Raw genomic sequence first — 17,725 nt, 5'->3', positions numbered from 1 at the left:
TGTGGAGAAACTGGAATGCTCGCGCACCGTTGGTGGGAGTGTTAAACAGTGCAGCCACTGCAGAAAACGGTACAGCGATTCCTCAAAAAATCAAAAGTAGAATTACCACGGGATCTAGTGATCCCAATTCTGGGTATATACCCAAAAGAACTGAAAGCAGAGTCTTGAAGAGATGTTTGGACACCCATGTTCACAGAAGCCTTATTTGAAAAAGCTAAAACATGGAAGCAACCCAAGCGTCCACTAGTAAATGAATGGATAAGCAGAAGGTGGTCTATATGTACAATGAAATCTTACTCAACCTTAAAAAAGGAAGCACATTCTGATGTCTACCACTACATGGGTAAAACTTGAGGACGTTATGCTAAGTGAAACAAGCCAGTCACCAAAAGACAAAGACTTATGTATCTACTTATATGAGGTTTCTAGAATAGTCAAAATCACAAAGACAGACGTGTAATGGTGGTTGCCAAGGGCTGGGGGGAGGGGAGACGGGGAGTTGCTGGTTAATGGGTTTTCGAGTTTCAGATTTACAAGACAGAAAGACTTGCGGGCATGGATGGTGGTGATGGCTGGGTAGCAATGTGGATGTATTTAATATCATTAAAGTGTACCCTTTAAAATGGTTAAAATGGTAAATTTTATGAGTATTTTAACACAATTTTAAAAAAGAAAGAAGAGAGAAAAAATATTTCCTTAGAAATATTTATAGGACCACCCTCCTCGCCCTGGGTCCCTCGTCAGCCCACCAGCCAGCCCCAAACATTTATGGCCCATCTGGGTACTGTTCCAGGTGCAGGGGGTACCGCGGGGAAGAGAGGGCCCCTTGTGCTTGAGCGGCTCACAAATAGGAAATGAGGCGTGCACATGGCTGTCCCACTGCACAGCATCTGCCATCTGCAACTGATACCTTCAAACGCAGAGGAAAGAGCAGGAAGCTTAATTCTGCCTCTCCAGCTTCCCTGCTCATGCAGAACCCTGGTGGAGGCCGAGTCCAGCCAGGGCCCACCCCACAGCTGACAACCAGACACACTACAGGCGCCTGCCCTTCTGCCGGGCTCCCCTAAGCTGGCCACCATTCCCTCTCCATGCTCGTCTCCTGGCATCTGGGCTGCAAAATGTGCCCTGATGTGAAATACCCCCCAGTCCCACCCTGGGCTACATCAGCCCACGTGCCCTGGACCCAGTTTGGTGGGCAAAATCTTAATCTCCTCCTTGGAATAGTACCTTCTTTTAAAAGAAGATCCGGCAGGGGGCGCCTGGGTGGCTTTGTCGGTCAAGTATCTGACTTCGGCTCAGGTCATAATCTTGTTCTCCGTGAGTTCGAGCCCTGCCATCAGGCTGTGTGCTGACAGCTCAGAGCCTGGAGCCTGCTTCGGATTCTGTGTCTCCCTCTCTCTGTCCCTCCCCTGCTCACACTCTGTCTCTCTTTCAAAATAAAATAAAGACAATTAAAACAATTAAACCCAAATGTTCTAATTTCTCCATATCACCAATATTTATCATTTTCTGTGTTTTTGATAAGTAGCCATCCTAGTGGCTGTGAAGTGACATCTCATTGTGGTTTTGAGATTGCCTTTCCCTAATGGTTAGTGATGTTGAGCATTTTTCCACGTGCTTGACCTTTTATGTATCATCTCTATTCAAGTCTATTCAATGTCCTTTCTCCCTTTTTTAGTCAGGTTATTTTTTGTTGTTGTTGAGTAATAGTAGCTAATCTTCATTAAGCTCACCTTATAGTGTAGAAACTATGTTAAGGACCAAACTAAGGCAGGTGATGGCTAGCAGGTTAACAATTTGGTGTCCTTTCAAACCCATAGCCAATATTTGCTAACCATTTACTTCGGGGGGAGTGACAGGGGGACACTGATTTCCTGTTATTAAAATTATTTTGGGGGGTGCCTGCATGGCTCAGTCAGTTAAGCATCCAACTCTTGATTTCAGCTCAAGTCATGATCTTGTAGTTCATGAGTTCAAGCCCCGTGTCAGGCTCCAGGATGACAGTGCAGAGCCTGCTTGTGATCCTCTCTCTCTCTCTCTCTGACCCTCCTCTGCTCTCTTTCTTTCAAACTAAATAAATAAACTTAAAAAAAAAAAAAAAAGACAGAAAGGTACCCTTCCTGTATCGGGAGGGTAGAAGGCACTCAACATCAGACACAGGAAAACAAGGGCTGAGAAAGGTTATATAAACAAAACTTCCTTCACCAATTTACAGCCCCAACCCACATCCATCTGTTCAGTCAATTCTACACAAATTAATTGTTTCTTTGTCCGAAAGGTATAAAAGCTTTCTTCCTGCTTTGGCCGTTTCTTTGACTCTCATATTTTTATGAAGCTTCCATACAGATGAAATTAAATATTTATCCTGATAATCTGTCTTATGTCAAATTAATTACGAGACCAGCCAAAGAACCTATAAGGGAAGGGAAAGTTGTCCTCCCCTACATAATTCATCTATCTAAACTCTCATGCTATCCCATGGTGTAAACTATACATTTATTCATTCCTGTCACTGGGGCACATTTGGTTGCTTCCATGGTTTTGCTATTACCAACTGCCACAATGCATATCCTTGTATTCCTAGCTTTCTATACCTACATTGAAAGTTTACATAGGATACGAGCATCTGCAACTTTACTAGGTCTTGACCGACGGCTTCCCAAGCAGTTGTACTAAGGTGACCCACCCACTAGTGTGCGTACAAGGTCAGGTTTCCCTGAACATTTCCAACATTTGGTCTTAGCAAACCTTAATTGTTACCGATCCTTTGGGACATTATCTCACATTTTTGTTTTGATTCGCATTTTTTTGATTGCAGGTGAGGCGGAGCATCTTTTCATATGAGAGATTGGTGAGAGCCCCTAAATGGAAGTCTCTACAGCTCTTTCCTCTTGAGCTGGTTCATTTCCCTAGGGAAGGATTTTTCCCACTTCTTCTCTGGGGAGTGGGAGCCCAGCTGTCTCTCTTCTCAGAGCTAAGTGGGGGCAAGGGCCCTGAAGTCAGCGCTCACTACCTCCCATCCCCTCAGCTGTTAACTGCTCTCCATCCTCAGCTCGGTCTGAGGTTGCCTCCAACCACCAAGTCCAGAGCAGGTGTGGCACAACCTTGGCAAAGAGGAGTCTAGTTTTCTCCTCGGAGGCGGGTGGGGGGATGGGGGAAGACAGCTGCCTGGCTGCATAGGAGGATGGGGTGGTCTCTTCAAAACTTTCATCTAATCCTTCTCTTGCTCCCATGCTGAATCACCCCCTTCAACGGTCACTTCAGATTTCTCAACCTCCCCAGAGTTCTGTTTTATTCCTGGCTTAAACCACCACACATGCAGGCGCCACCTTCTCCCTGCCACTAACCCAGTTACCCTCCAGCCACACACTTCCCATCTCTTTATCCTTTTGGGTTCATGCTTTAAAAAATTCCTTTACTGTTGGGGCGCCTGGGTGGCTCAGCCGGTTAAGTGTCCAACTCTTGGTTTCAGCTCAGGTCATGATCTCACAGATCGTGGGTTCGAGCCCTGCATCACACTCTGTGGGCGGCTCAGAGCCCGGAGCCTGCTTGGGATTCTGTGTCTCCCTCTCTCGGCCCCTCCCGCTCTTGTGCTCTGTGTCTTTCTATCTCTCAAAAATAAATACACGTTAAAAAAAAAATTTTGTAATAAACTTAAAAATATTTTTAAAAATTCCTTTACTGTCATTTTAGAGGAGCTTTAGAGTGGAGGAGAGGAAAACATGTGGTATTTAATCCTAAAATGCATTTTGTATAGTGTGAGGTAGGATCTAACGTTAGCTTTCCAGTAGCATTTATTGCTTCATCCATCCTTTCCTTCATGGTTTGTGATGCCACTTCGATCACAGCCAAACTCCTGTGTGTGCTAGATTTCTTTCTAGGCTGCCAATTCTGTGTGTGTGTGTGTGTGTGTGTGTGTGTGTGTGTGTGTGTGTTCGTTCCTGTGTCCAACATCATGGTTTTAGTTACCATAGCTTGACAGTAAGTCTTGACAGCTGGCGGAGCAAGCTTAGTCTTACTCTTCTCCAAAATTGTTTCGTTGGATCTCTGATTCAAATACGGTAGAATAAAAAAACCGTTTTCCTTCCTACTCTCAAAACTCCCACAAGCACGGCCCAGTCACACCACCAGCGAGCGCCAGGGAAGGGAGTGGGCGTCTGGCCCATGTGCAGGCAACGGGGGGCTGAAGAACGTGCCAACCTCCGGTCCCACTTCCCAGGTGCTTATGAGGACTCATTTTGCAAGCTGCTAACTGAATGAAGGTGGGAATAAATGGAAGCGAGACATCATAAGTGAGGAAAGCACTGGAGATCCTGATCAAGATGATAGGGTAGGAGGAACCCAAGCTCACCTCCCCCGAAGGACACATCGGGAGCTCCACACCCTGGGGACCCGCACCAAGAAAATGAACCTCCATAACGTCTGGCTTTGAAAAAATGAATAGGGCTCACCTCCAGGAGATCCGAGGGCTATAAGAAACAGCATCCACTCTTCAAGGGTCCACACGCAAGCTCACTTGTTCCAGGACCCGGCGCAGAAGCAGCAGTTCAAAAAGTGCACAGGACGAATGTAAAGGAGATTTATCAAATAATCTTAAAGCGTGTGCCAGAGGGACAGGAATCTGTATTAGCTTTCTCCAGGAACAGAAGCACTGGTGGGCAACATTTTTCCTGCCCTCTTTCAGCCTCGCTGGCCGATGCAGTGGATGCCAGTTCTGACACTTTCCATCTATATTACTAGCACTGCTTCCTCCTCTGTGGACTCACTCCACCCAAGTGTTCCCTTGTGGACACACCCTGCCCAACACACTCATCCAAGCAGTCACTCCCCTACAAAGCAGAGCAGGGGTCTCAGCAGTGACCAGAGCCCCACCAAAGCAGCTACTCACCCACTACACCCAGCAAGCAGCCTCAGCCAGGACCAGTGTCCCACCAAAGCAGCTGTTGCCTTGCCAAACCCAGCGCGGGGGGGGGGGCGGGCAGGACAGGTGCACCACCAGAGTGGCCCCGCCCACCAGTGCACCTGCAAGAGTCACAGGTGGGCCTCAAAGCCAGCCCCACCCACTAGCGTGCTGGCAGCCGTCACAGCTCAACCCACACAGGAACACCTCTGGAGAGCATGGTTCTGGTGACCAAAGGTATTCCGTTTCTGAATCCCACAGGATGCCTTTCACAGAAGGCCACTCCTGAAACACCAGTAGATACACCCGGTCTATCCAACACGTATAAACAAACAGAACACAGGCAAAATGAGGAGACAGAGAAATATGTTCCAAATGACAGAATAAGACAAAATTCAAAAAAAGAACTAAGTGAAATGGAGACACTCAATCTACTCAATGAAGAGTTCAAAGTAATGGTCATAAAAATGCTCATCAAACTCAGGAAAGTTATGAACAGAGTGAGCACTTTGCCAAAGAGGGAAAATATTAAAAGGAACCAATCAGAGCTAATGAATACAATAACTGAAGTGAAAAATACATTCCAGTGAATCAACAGATTAGATGATGCAGAAGAACAGATGAGTGATCTGGAACACAAGGTACTGAAAGTCATTCAAACAAAATAGCTAAAAGAATTTTTTTTTATTAAGGATAGGGGTGCCTGGGTGACTCAGTTGGTTAAGTGTCCAACTCTTGATTTCGGCTGAGGTCACAATCTCAGTTTGTGAGATCGAGTCCCTCATCGGGCTCTACACTGACAGCACAGAGCCTGCTTGGGATTCTCCTCCTCCTCCCTCCTCCCTCCTCCTCCTCCTCCTCCTCCTCCTCCTTCTCTCTCTCTCTCTCTCTCTCTCTCTCTCTCTCTCCCCCCCCCTCTTTCTCTGCCCCTCTCCTGATTGCTTGCTCTCTTTCTCCCAAAACTAAACAAATAAACATTTTAAAAAATGAGGATTAGTAATAAGGGTCCTTTGGGACAACATAAAGCACATAACATTTGCATCTTAGGGGTCCCAAAAGGAGAAGAAAGGGGGGGGGGGGAGAAAATGTATTTGAAGAAATAATAGCTGAAAACTTCCCTAACCTGGAAAGGGAAACAGTAATGAATCACAAAAAGCCCCTAAAATGATGACTCCAAAGAGGTCCATACCAAGATACGTAATAAATGTCAAAAATTAAAGATAAAGGGAGAATCTGGAAAACAGCAACAGAAAAGCAACTAGTTACAGACAAGGAAACACCCATAAGATTAATGGCTGATTCTTCAGCAGAAACTTTATAGCCAGGAGGAAATGGCCTGGTGTATTCAAAGTGCTGAAAGGAACTAAGCATAACCAACCTACAACTAAAAATACTCTGCCTGGCATGGTTATCATTCAGAACTGAAGGAGAAATAGTTTCCCCAGCAACAAAAGTTAGAGGAGCTCATCACCACTAAGCCAACCTCACAAGAACTGTTAAAGGGACTTCTTTAAGTGGAAAAGAAAAGGACAGAGCTGAAGGTAAAAAAAAAAAAAAAAAAAAAAAAAACGAAAGAAAAAAAGGAAAGAAATATCACTGGTTAAAGCAAACATATAGTAAAGGCAATGGATTGACCACTTAAAAAGGCAGAATGAAGGTTAGAAGACAAAAATAGTAAAATCAACAATATCTATAATAATTGGTTAAGTGATATACAAAATAAAAAGATATAAAAATAGGCTATCACATACATAAAACAGATCTAGGGGGTAAAAATGTAGTGCTTTTGAAACATATTTAAACTGAAGTGACCATCAACTTAAAATACTGCTACGTACATAAGATGTTATATATGAACCTCATGGTAACCAAAAACCTATCCTAGATAAACAAACAAACAAACAAAAAAGATAGAGAAGGAAATCCAAACATATCATCAAAGAAAGTCATCAAATCACAAGGGAAGAGAGCAAAAGAAAAGAACAAAGAACTACTGTAACAACCAGAAAACAATGGAAAAATGGTGATAAGTACATACCCGTCAATAATTATTCTAAATGTAAATGGACTAAATAATCAATAGGCATAGAGTGACTGAATAGATAAAAACAAGACCCATTTACGCTGCCTACAAGAGACTCCCTTTAGACCTACAGACACATAGACTAAAAGTAAAAAGATGGAAAAATATATTCATGCAAATGGAAACAAAAAGAAAGGTGGAGTAGTAATGTTTATGTCAGACAAAATAGACTTTAAAGCAAAGACTGTAACAAGAGACAAAAAAAGGGCATTTCATACTAGTAAAGATATCAACCTAACAAGAAGATGTAACAATTGTAAATATCTATATAACCAACTAGGGGCACCGAAACATAAAAAGCAAATATTAACAGACATAAAGAGAAATTAACAATAATACAGTAATAGTGCGAGACCTTAACACCCTGCTTAAATCAATGGATAGATAGTCCAGACAGAAAACCAGTAAGTAAACAGTGGCTTTCAATGACACATGAGACCAGATGGATTTAATAGATGTATACAGACATTCCATCCAAAAACAAAGGAATAAACATTCTTTTCAAGTGCATAACGAACATTTTTCATGATAGATCACATGTTAGGCCACAGGACAAGTCTCAATAAATTTCAGAGCTTTGAAATCACATCAAGTATTTTTTCTTACCACAGCAGTAGGAAATTAGAAATCAATTATGAGAAATTGGAAAAAACACAAACACATGGAAGCTAATCAACATGCTATGAAATAACTAATTGCCAAAGAAGAAATCAAAGAGGAAATTTAAAAAATACCTGGAGACCAGTAAAGATGGAAACACAACAGTTTCAAATCTCTGACACACAACAAAAGCAGGGGTTTTTAAAAAAAATTTTTTTCTTTATTTATTCTTGAGAGAGAGGGTGTGAGCAGGGGAAGAGGGAAACACAGAATCTGAAGCAGGCTTCAGGCTCTGAGCCATCAGCACAGAGCCCGATGTGGGGCTCGAACTCGTGAACTGCGAGATCATGACCTGAGCCAAAGTCAGACGCTCAACTAACTGAGCCACCAGGCGCCCCACAAAAGCAATTCTAACAGGGAAGTTTATGGGACAAGCCAGCCTCATGAAGAAAGATCTCAAATACACAATCTAAGCTTAGACCTAAACTAGAAAAAGAAGAAAAAGAAAAAAAGCCTAAACTTAGTAAAAGAAAGGAAATATAAACTAAGAGTGGGTTCTTTGAAAAGATAAACAAAACGATAAGCCTTTAGCCAGATTCTTCAAGGAAAATAAAGAGAGGGCCCGAATAAGTAAAATCAGAAATGAAAAGAGACATTACAACCAACCCCACAGAAATACAAAGGATTATAAGAGACCATTATGGACAATTATATACCAACAAATTGGACATCTTAGAAGATATGGATAAATTCCTAGAAACATATAATCTTCCAAGACAGAATCAGGAAGAAATAGAAAATCTAAATGCACCAATTACTAGTAATGAACTGAACTGTAATTAAAAAAAAAAAAAAAATCCTAACAAAAGTCTAGTACCTGATGGCTTCACAAGTGGATTCTACCAAATATCTAAAGAAGAATTAATACCTACCTCTCTCAAACTATTCCAAAAAATTGAAGAGGAAATAATTCTTCCAAATTCATTCTATGAGGTCAGAATTCCCAGATACCAAAACCAGACAAAGGCTTAGATAAAAAGAAAATTACAGGCCGCTATCCTCGATAACCATAGATGCCAAAGTCCTCAACGAAATATTAGCAAACCAAATTCAAAAATACATTTAAAGGATCATACACCATAATCAGGTGAGATTCATTCCACAGATGTAAGGATGGTTCAATATCTGCTAATCGAACAACACGATATGCCAAATTAACAAAATGAACCATAAAAATCACATGATTAGGTCGATAAATGCAGAAAAAAGTGTTTGACAAAATGCAACATCCATTTATGATAAAAACTTTCAACAAAGTGAATATCGAGGACACATAGCTCAACAAAATAAAGGCCATATATGACAAACCTACAAGTAACATCATACTCAGTGATGAAAAGATGGAAGTTTTTCTTCTAAAATTAGGAACAAAACAAGGATATCAATTCTCACTACTTTCACTCAACATAATATTGGAATTCTAGCCATGCCAATCAGACAGCAAAAAGAAGCAAAAAGAATCAATTGGTAAAGAAGTAAAACTGTCACTATTTGCAAATGACATGATACTATACATAGAAAACAGTAAACGCTCCATCAAGAAAAATATCAGAGCTAGTAAATGAATTCAGTTAAACTGCCAGATGCAAAATGAACATACAGAAATCTGTTGTATTTCTATGTACTAATTATGAACTGGCAGAAAAATAAAGAGAACAATCCCATTTATAATTGTGTCAAAAAATAATAAAATTCCTAGGAATAAATTCAACCAAGTAGGTTAAAGACCAGTACTCTGAAAACTCTAAGACACTGATGAAAGAAATTATAGATGACACAAACAGGGACCATGGGTGGCTTTCAGTAGGTTAAGCATCTGACTTTGGCTCAGGTCATGATCTCATGGTTCATGGGTTCGAGCCCCGTATGGGGCTCTGTGCTAACAGCTCTGAGCCTGGAGCCTGCTTCGGATTCTGTGTCTCCCTCTCTCTCCGCCCCTCCCCTGCTCACACACTCTCTCTAAAAAATAAATAATGTTAAAAAAAAAAAAAAGATGACATCAATAAATGGAAAGATATACTATTCTTCTGGATTGGAAGAATTAATATTGTTAAAATACCCAAACTACCCAAAGCAATCAACAGAATCAATGCAATTCCTATCAAAATACCAATAGTGTTTTTCAAGAACTAGAATAAAGAATCCTAATATTTGTATGTAACCACAAAGGATCCCGCATAGTCATGGCATCTTGAGAAAGAAGAACGAAACAGGAAGTAGCACACTCCCAGATTTCAAACCATAAAACAAAGTTTTAGTAAACAAAATAGTGTGGTACTGACATAAAAACAGATACAGAGATCAATAGAACAGAGAACCCAGAAAGACACCCACACTTCTAGGGGCAATTAGTCAATGACAAAGGACGCAAGAATGTACAATGGGGAAAAGATGGTCTCTTCAATAAATAGTGATTTAAAACTGGACAGCTACATGAAAAAGAATGAAACTAGACCACCTTCTTATAGCATATATAAAAGGAAACTCTAAGTGCATTAAAGACCTATGTAAGACCTGAAAGCATAAAACTTTTTTCATAATTTTTTTTAATGTTTATTTTTCAGAGACAGAGAGAGAGAGACAGAGTACGAGAGTGGGATGGGAAGAGAGAGGGAGACACAGAATCTGAAGCAGGCTCCAGGCTCTGAGCTGTCAACACAGAGCCCGACGCGGGGCTCGAACTCACGGGCTGCGAGACTATGACCCAAGCCAAAGTCAGGTGCTTAACTGTCTGAGCCGCCCCAAAAACCATAAAACTTCTAAAACATAGACAGTAAATTACTAGACATCAGTCTTTTTTACAATTTTATTCTATTATTATTTTTTAAATAAATGTATTTAAACCATTTTTTTTAAGTAGGCTCCACACCCAGTGCAGAGCCCAACACAGAGCTTGAATTCATGACCACAAGATCAAAACCTGAGCTGAGATCAAGAGTTGGACATTTAACAGACAGAGCCATCCAGGTGCCCCTAAGATTTTAGTTTTAAGTAACCTCTACACCCAACATGGGGCTCAAACTTACAACCCCAAGATCAAGATTCACACAATCTACTGACTGAGCCAGTCAGGCACCCCTTAGACATCAGTCTTAACAATACTATTTTGGATCTGTCTCCTCAGACAAGGGGAATAAAAGCAAAAATAAACAAGTGGAACCACATCAAACTAAAAAGCTTTGGCACGGTGAAAGAAACCACCAATAAAACGAAAAGGCAACCTACTGAATGGGAAAAGATATTTGCAAATGATGTATCTGACAGGAGTTAATATCCAAAATTTATAAAGAACTCATACAGGGGCTCCCGGATGGCACAGCCAGTTAAATTTCTAGCTCTTGATTTCAGTTCAGGTCATGATGTCTTGGTTCATGGGTTTGAGCCCCGCATCGGGCTCGGTTGCTGACAGCTCAGAGCCTGGAGCCTGCTTCGGATTCTGTGTCTCCCTCTCTCGCTGCTCCACCCCCACTAGCACTCTGTCTCTTTCTCTCTCAAAAATGAATAAACATTAAAAAAATTTAAATACTGAGAACTGAGGGTTGATGGTGGGTGGGGGAGAGGGAAAATGGGTGACGGGCATTGAGGAGGGCACTTGTTGGGATGAGCACTGGGTGTTGTATGGAAACCAATTTGACAGTAAATTATATTTAAAAAAAAAACTCACACAAGGCAGAGTTAGTATCTATAATATATAAGAATTTACACAAATCAATACTCAAAAAAAATCCAATTTAAAAGCGGGCAAAAGACATTAACAGACATTTCTCCAACGAAGACATACAAGTAGCCAACACACATGAAAAGATGCTCAACCTGACTCATCATCAAGGAAATGCAATTCCAAATCACAGTGAGGTATCACCTCACACCTGTCAGAATAGCTAAAGTCAAAAAACACAAGAAACAGCAAGTTTTGGCAAGGATGCGGAGAAATAGGAACCCTCCTGTAGGAAGCTGGTGCAGTCACTGGGGAAAACAGTACGGAGTTCCCTCTAAAAGTTAACAATGGAACTACCCTACAATCCAATAATTTTGCTACTGGGTACTTAGCCAAAAAATACAAAAAGGTGAGGGATGGTAGAAACAGGTGATGGGGATTAAGAAGTACACTTGTGATGAGCACCAGCTGATGTATGGAAGCGTTGAATCACTATATTGCACACCTGAAACTAATATCACAGCGTACATTGATTAAAAAATAAAAATTAAAAAACTACAATTCAACACCAGCAATCATCATCATCATCATTTGATTTTAAAAATGGGCAGAGGACTTGAATAGACATTTTTCCAACAATATACAAATGGCCAACAGACCCAAGGAAAGATGCTCGACATCAATGGCCATTAGAGAAATGCAAATCAAAGCCACAGTGATGGGGCACCTGGGGCACCTGAATGCCCGACTCTTGATTTCGGCTCATGTCATGATCTCATGGTTGTGAGATCAAGGCCTGCATCGAACTTTGTGCTGGACACTGCAAAGCCTGATTGGGATTCTCTCTCCCCCCCCCCGCAAAAAATAAACATTTTTAAAAAATAGAAATACCATTTCATTTCCAAAGAAAACGAAAAACACTAATTCAAAAAGACATATGCACCCTTCTGTTTATTTCAGCCTTATCGACACTAGCCAAGATGTGAAAGCAACCCAAGTGTCCTTCCATAGATGAATGGATAAAGATGTGGAACATATACGCAATGGAATATTACTCAGCCACAAAAAAGAATAAAATCTTGCCATTTGCAACAACATGGATGGACCTAGAGGTTATTATTCTAAGTGAAATAAGTCAGAGAAAGACAAATACCATATGATTTCACTTACATTTGGAATCTAAAACACAAAACAGGGGCTCCCAGGTGACACGGTTAAGGGCCAACTCTTGATTTCAGCTCAGGTCATGATCCCATGGTTCATGGGACTGAGCCCTGTGTCGGGTTCTATGCTGACAGCACAGAGCCTGCTTGAGATTCTCTCTCTCTCTCTCTCTCTCTCTCTCTCTCTCTCTCTCTCTCTCTCTCTCTCTCAAAAATAAATAATCATTCAGGGCGGCTGGGTGGCTCAGTCAGTTAGGTGTCTGACTTCAGCTCAGGTCATGATCTCACGGTCCTTGAGTTTGAGCCCCGCATCAGGCTCTGACCCACATCAGTCTCTGTGCCAACAGCTCAGAGCCTGGAACCTGCTTCAGATTCTGTGTCTCCCTCTCCCTCTGCCCCTCCCTCGTGCTCTCATGCACGCACATAGACACACACACACACACACACACACTTTCTCTCTCAAAAATAAATTTAAAAAAACATTTAAAAAATAAAAATAAAATAAGCATTTTTTTAATACTAAAAAAAAAAACAAACCAACAAAACAAATGAGCAAAACTGAAACAGACTCATAAATACAGAGAACAAACTGGTTGCCAGAGGGAGGGCGTTAGAAGTTTGGGCAAAACAGGTGAAGGGAATAAGAGGTACAGACTTCAGTTATAGCTAAGTCACGGGGGCGTAATGCACAGCGTAGGGAAGGGAGTCAGTGACAGTGCGCAGGCTCACCTTGTTTCCACTTCACTTTACGGCAATGTGCAGATACTGTGATTTTTACAAAGTGAAGGTTTGTGGCAACCGTGCATCTAACAAGTCCAGCGGTGCCATTTTCCAAAAGCATTTGTTCACTTTGTGTCTCTATTGATTTTGGTAGTTCTCATGATATTTCAAACTTTTCCGCTATTAGTGGCTTTCTTTTGGGGCGCCTGGGTGGCTCAGTCCGTTGAGCATCCGACCAGCTCAGGTCATGATCTCACGCTTCGTGGGTTTGAGCCCCACATTGGGCTCTATGCCGGCAGCTCAGAGCCTAGAGCCTGGAGCCTGCTTCGGATTCTGTGTCTCCTTCTCTCTCTGCCCCTGCCCTGCTTGCTCGCTGTCTCTCTCTCAAAAATAAACAAACATTAAAAAAAAAAAAAGTTACTGGAGGGGGGATGGGCTAAATGGGTAAGGGGCACTAAGGAATCTACTCCCGAAATCATTGTTGCACTAGATGCTAACTAATTTGGATGTAAATTAAAAACAATAAAATTAAAAAAAATTTTTTTTTAATTTTTTTAAATTAAATTTCCTTTGGTGAGCTCTGATCAGTAATCTTTGATGTTACTATTGTAACTGTTTGGGGGCCCCACAAACTGTGCCCATATAATGTGTTCTCAACGCCAACCAGCTATGCCCCCATTTCTTTTCCTCTCCTCAGGCCTCTCTATCCCTGGAGACATAACGATATTGAAATGAGGCCAGTGAATAACCCTACAGTGGCCTCTAAGCGTTCAAGAGAAAGGAAGAGTCACATGTCTCTCAACTTTAAATCAAAGGCGAGAAATGATTAAGCTTAACGAGGAAGGCATGTCGAAAGTGGAGGCAGGCCAGAAGCCAGGCCGCTTGCACAAGTTAGCCAAGTTGTGAACGCAAAGGAAAAGTTCTCGAAGGAAGTCAAAAGTTACTCCAGTGAACACACGCATGACAAGAAAGCCAAACAGCCTTATTGTCGATGCGGGGAAAGTTGGAGTGGGCTGGATAGAAGATCAAAGAAGCCGTAACATTCCCGGAAGCCGAAGCCTATTCCAGAGCAAGGCCCTAACTCTCGATTCTATGAAGGCTGAGACAGGTGGGGACGCTGCAGAAGAAAGTCCTGGTTGATGAAGTTTAAGGAAAGACGCCGTCTCCCTCCCACCACAGCGCAAGGGGAAGCGGCAGGTGCTGATGTGGAAGCTGCAGCAAGTTATCCAGAAGGTCCGGCTAAAATCAATCACGAAGGTGACTGCACTCAACAACAGATTTTCAGCGTAGACTAAACAACCTTCTAGTGGAAAAAGATGCCAGCCAGGACTTTCTAATCTAGAGAAGTCAGTGCCTGGCTTCAAAACTTCAAGGGACAGGCTCTCGCGTTAGGGGCTGATACAGCTGCTGGCTTTAAGTAGAAGCCAGTGCTCATTTGCCATTCCAAAACTCCCAGGGCCCTTAAGAATTATGCTAAATCTACTCTGCCTGCGCTCTATAAATGGAACAAAGCCGGGATGACAGCACATCTGTTTCCAACATGGTTTACTGAATATTTTAAGCCCACTGTTGAGACCTCCTGCTCAGGGGGAAAAGAAAAAAATTGCTTCCAAAATATTACTGTTCACTCAACAGTGCACCGGGTCACCCAAACACTCTGATGGAGGTGCGCAACAAGGCCAATGTTTTCATGCCTGCTGACACAACATCCATTCCACGGGCCTTGGATGAAGGAGTAATTTTGGCTTTCAAGTCTTATTATTTAAGGAATACATTTCATGAGGCTACAGCTGCCACAGACAGTGATTCCTCTAATGGATCTGGCCAAAGTAATTTGGAACGGATCCGACATTCTAGACGCCATTAGGAACATTTGTAGGGTGCCTGGGTGGCTCAGTCGATTGCGCGTCTGACTTCCGACTTCGGCTCAGGTCACGATCTCACGGTTTGTGAGTTCGAGCCCTGCATCAGGCTCCGTGCTGACAGCTCAGAGCCTGGAGCCTGCTTCGGATTCTATGTCTCCCTCTCTCTCTCCCTCTCTCTCTGCCCCTCTCCTGCTCATGCTCTGTCCCTCTGTCTCTCAAAAATAAATAAGCATTGAAAAAAAAAATTTTTAAGAACATTTGCAATTCATGGGAAGAGGTCAAAATATCGACATGAACAGAAGTTTGGAAGATGTTGACTCCAACCCTTGTGGATGACTTTGAGGGGTTCAAGATTTCAGTAGAGGAAATAACCGCAGATGTGGTAGAACTGGCAAGAGAACTAGAATCCCAAGTGGAGCCTGAAGATGGGACTGAGTGGCTGCAAGCTCATGATCAAGGATAAGGAGTTCCTTCTCATGGATGAGCGAAGAAAGGGTTTTATTTTTTTAATTTTTTTTAATGTTTATTTTTGAGAGAGAGAGAGAGAGAGTGTGTGTGTGTGAGCAGGGGAGGGGCAGAGAGAGAAAGGGAGGCACAGAATCCGAAGCAGGCGCCAGGTTCCAGGCTGTCAGCACAGAGCCCAAAGCGGGGCTCGAACTCACAAACCGTGAGATCATGACCCGAGCTGAAGTCAGACATTTAACCGACTGAGTCACCCAGGCGCCCCAAAAGTGATTTCTTGAGATGGAATCTACCCCTGGTGAAGATGCTACGAAGACTGTTGAAATGACAACAGAAGATTTAGAATATTCCATAAATGCAGTTGATAAAGCATCGGCAGCGTTTAAGAGGGCTCTAATTTTGAAAGAAGTTCTATTGTGGGTAAAATGCTATCAAACAGCATCACCCGCTACAGAAAAATTTTTCATAAAAGGAAGAATCAATCAATGTGGCAAACTTCACTGTTGCCTTATTTTAAGACAACAGCTACCCTAACCTTCAGCAACCACCCCCCTAGTTGTTCAGCAGTCATCAACATGGAGGCAGGACCCCGCCCCAGCAAAAGGCTTCCAACTCACTGAAATCTCATATGCTGGTTAGCATTTTTTAGCAATGAAATGTTTTTTATTTAAGGCGTGTGGATTTTTTTTAGACACAATGTTATTACGCACTTACTAGACTACAGCATAGTCGAAAACACAACTTATAGGCACTGGGAAAGCAAAAATTCATTTGACTTGCTTTATTGGGATATTTGCTTTATCGTGCTGACCTAGAACTGAACTCACAGTATCTCCAAGATATGCCTGTAATAAGTTTGTAGGGTGATAGATGGTAACTAGATTTACCATGGTGATCATTTCCTAAGTATATAAGTGTTGAATCACCACTTTGTGCACCCAGAACTAATATAATATGTCAACTATACTTAATTTTTTTACTGTGGTTGTTTTTTTTTTTTTTTTTTTTTTTTTTTTGGGAGAAAGAGAGAGCCATGAGCAGGGGAGGGACAGAGAGAGGGAGACAAAGAATCTGAAGCAGCCTCCAGGCTCTGAACTTTCAACACAGAGCCCAACATGGGGCTTGAACTCACAAACCGCGAGACCACCACCTGAGCCCAAGTCGGACGCTTGACTGACTGAGCCACCCAGGCGCCCCGTGTACTTAAATTGCTTTTTTTAAACAAATAGAACTTACCTAGGAGCAACACGGTAAAGGAGATATAGAAACATAAAGTCCTTTGCCAGCGAACCTAGGAGCTATCTGAAATCCTGAGCCACAACGGAGGGAGCACCAAACTCGGCAGCAATGAAGCAAAGGGATTAAAGAAAGATAGTGGAGGGGGCCTGTGACCCCAGATAATCGGAGTAACAACGCACCAGCAGTAGCAAACACTCACATGGCATTTACAGTGCACTTGAGGCTCAGGAAGATTAAGTGACTGTCCCAGGTCACACGGTAGGTGGCAGAGCAGAATTCAAACCGAGGCCATCTGGCTCCAGAGTCCGTGTTCGTGATCTCTCTGTCCCAGGCAGCCCTGTTTCACACTGCCACATACACACGCCAACGTGAGAAGCTGCAAAGTTCGTGACTTTGGCGTGCGGAACGTACCCTCAGGTGTAAAAACAAAATCTCTCATTTGCAGCAACTGGAACAGATCACAGGTGGTAGCATGACCCTCCCTGGCTCTGCTTTGGTCCTAAAGGAGAGGGTTGGTTGAGGAAGCGCATAGGCAAGCCAGGTGTAACGGATTAAAGATGGCTACAATTTCTTCGCCACTCTTCTCACAAAGTAGAAGCTATTTTCCCTCTCAATCAGCTGGCTCTGTGACGTGTTTTGATCAACAGAATGTGTCAGTTGTGATTCTATGTGACTTTCAAGGCTGGTCTTTAAGAGATCTGCCATTTCCACCTTTATTCTTTTTTTTTTTTTCAAGTTTATTTATTTATTTTGGGAGAGAGAGAGAGAATGTGCACACATGTGTGTGAGTGTGGGAGGGGCAGAGAGAGAGAGAAAATCAATGAGGAGCCCAATGCGGGGCTTGAACTCATGAACCACAAGATCATGACTTGAGCCCAAATCAAGAGTCAGACACTCAATCAACTTAGCCCCCCAGGTACCCCTCCACCTTTACTCTTTGAAATACTACTTCTGGAAACCCAGTTGCCATGCTGT

The 17,725-nt window shown here is 42.4% G+C and overlaps 1 long non-coding RNA gene across 1 annotated transcript in view; it reads right to left on the bottom strand.

The window, feature by feature from the left end:
* The window catches only part of LOC123385347, a 29,476-nt gene extending 12,176 nt beyond the window's left edge, over nucleotides 1–17,300 (bottom strand). The window contains exon 1 of the long non-coding RNA XR_006597706.1: nucleotides 16,950–17,300. This is a non-coding gene — a long non-coding RNA (uncharacterized LOC123385347). The remainder of the gene's footprint in view (nucleotides 1–16,949) is intronic.
* Nucleotides 17,301–17,725: the final 425 nt, after the last annotated feature.

Source organism: Felis catus, chromosome B2 (assembly GCF_018350175.1).
Source record: "Felis catus isolate Fca126 chromosome B2, F.catus_Fca126_mat1.0, whole genome shotgun sequence".
Lineage (NCBI taxonomy): Eukaryota > Metazoa > Chordata > Mammalia > Carnivora > Felidae > Felis > Felis catus.
This window is presented reverse-complemented; position numbering and strand designations above follow the sequence as displayed.